Source organism: Microtus ochrogaster, chromosome 4, assembly GCF_000317375.1.
Source record: "Microtus ochrogaster isolate Prairie Vole_2 chromosome 4, MicOch1.0, whole genome shotgun sequence".
Taxonomy (NCBI): Eukaryota; Metazoa; Chordata; class Mammalia; order Rodentia; family Cricetidae; genus Microtus; species Microtus ochrogaster.
The window spans coordinates 47,172,510-47,174,922 of NC_022011.1; the positions used below are offsets into that span (position 1 = coordinate 47,172,510).

The window sequence follows — 2,413 nt, forward strand, 5'->3', positions numbered from 1 at the left end:
GGCTTTGGAGCCTGGCCTGGAACTAGCTCTGTAGACCAAGCTGGTCTCGAACTCACAGAGATCCACCTGCCTCTGCCTCCCAATTGCTGGGATTAAAGGCGTGCGCCACCACCGCCCGGCTTAGGTAAAATTATATACTTCTGGAGTGTTTGGAGAGTTAAGACAGTTAGTTATAGTTTTCCTTAGTTATAATAAAGTAGATATAAAGCTTTAGATTTACAAACATAGAGTATTCTCCTTAATTTGCCAGATGTGAATGAACTAAATATTGTACCATAATTCTTGCTTGATAACTGTTTTGTAAATGTAATTTTATTATGTTTTTTTTCGTTTTTTTAAAATTTATTTATTTATTAAGGATTTCTGCCTCCTCCCCGCCACCACCTCCCATTTCCCTCCCCCTCCCCTGATCAAGTCCCTCTCCCTCATCAGCTTGAAGTGTAATTTTATTATGTTAATGTTAAAACAACCTTCCTTTTATTTAGACAGAAAAGGGAAGATAATGTGGGAGGTCCTTCTGTATATGAGTTGCTTTTATTGGTTAATGAATAAAGCTGCTTTGACCTGTGACAGGGCAGAATATAGCCAGGCTGAAAGAGATACAGATAGAGAGTAGGCAGAGTCAAGGAGATGCCACATACCTGCCAAAGGAGACAGGCGCTGGATCCTTAACCAGTAAACCACAGCCTCATGCCAATACACAGAATAATAGAAATGGGTTAATCTGAGGTGTAAGAGTTAGTTAGTAAGAAGCTTGAGCTAATAGGTCAAGCAGTGCTGTAATTAATATATTTTCTGTGTGATTATTTGGGTTTGGGTGGCCAGGAACGCACAAGCAGTCTCCGCCTACAAGTAGCCACTGTAGGGTGTTTGGGAAGCAAAAGAAAGAGAGAGGAGAAGGCCTGGGATTAGATTTAAGTCACAAGGATCCACTCCTTTCAACTTGGTGCCACCTACTATGTTTACAACCCTGGCAATCTATCAGATTATGAACCCATCAATGTATTAATCTACTGAAGATAATGATCTAGTCACTTCTCAAAGCCTCACCTTTGAATGTTGCTGCTTGGGGGGCAGGGGGAGTTCAACCCAGATCCTTTAAGGGACTCTTGAGTTCCAAAGTCTAACACATCCTACTTAGAAACCAATATAAACCCACCAATAATGGAAATAATTTAGGTTCATGTCAGAACACAGTACAAGTCATACAAGAGGATTTCTGAGTGCTTGTAAGAAAATTCCAAGAAAACATGACAAGCATCTTGCGACCTCAGTTTCTTCAAAACACAAAATTGTTCTTGGAATGTGCTTTTGTGCCCCTCCCACATATAGCAGAGAGGGGAGAGTTTATTTCTGATTATTCATTATAACTGCTTGTTATTTATATGTCTCTATGGGAAAACATGTTTTTACCACATGTGTGTGACTGGACACCTCACTCATGTGACTCTTCTTCTTAATCCTCAGAGTATAAATTGCCTAACACTCTGAATAAAGTTGCCTATTACATAAGGCTTCCCTCTGTCTTATTTTTAGGCCCCACCCTCCCAGGTTCACACTGCCAACGAGAGTGGTAAACAGAATCACTGCATTTTTCATGATGTCAGCTTTGTTCATCCCTCTCCCCATTCCTGGCCCTAACTGATTTACATTTGATCTTCTCCAAAAGGCCAAGAAGCACAATACTTTTCTGTAGTGATATTTTATTTATATTTTAATAAGCTTGCCTGAAGATTAGAGTACAAAGCTAAGCCACTAGAAGCCAGGGAGTAGTGGCACACACCTTTAATCCCAAGACTCAGGAAACAAAGGCAGACGGATCTCTGAGTTTAAGGCTACCCTGGGCTACACAAAACTGATCCAGAAGAGATCTAGGTGGTGGTGGTTCACCCTGTTAAACCCAAAGTTTGGGAGGCATTCACCCTTAATCTGGGCAATAGGATGTTAGAGATAGGAGCAATATGGTTTTGTGGAGAAAAGAATATAAGGGGGAAGAGATAGGCTCTCCCTTGAGTGTAGAGTCTGAGCTTTGGTGGAAACAAAGTACAATCTAGGCAGTCTGAGGTAGGGTAAAAGGTCTCTCTAGTGGCTTACTGTTCTGCTTCTCTGACCTTTAGCTTTAACCCCTATGTCTATCTCTGGGTTTTTATTATTCGTGCTACACTTTTCTTCTTTTTTTCAGACAGCATCTCACTATGTAGCTGTGGCTGGCCTGGAATTTACTATGTGGACCAAGCTGGCCTTGAACACCTGCCTCTGCCTCTCAAGTGCTGCAGTTAAAGGTGTGTGCCACCTAGTGTCACACTGGTCTTCTTTATTTTCTTTCTTTTTTTTTTTTTTTTTTTTTTTTTTTTTTTTTGGTTTTTCGAGACAGGGTTTCTCTGTGGCTTTGGAGCCTGTCCTGGAACTAGCT

The 2,413-nt window shown here is 41.0% G+C and overlaps 1 protein-coding gene across 1 annotated transcript in view; it reads right to left on the minus strand.

Annotated features, from left to right (window-relative positions):
- Gle1 (GLE1, RNA export mediator) overlaps window positions 1–2,413 on the minus strand; it is a 35,094-nt gene that overhangs the window by 29,216 nt on the left and 3,465 nt on the right. The gene's annotated exons all lie outside the window — the stretch shown is intronic.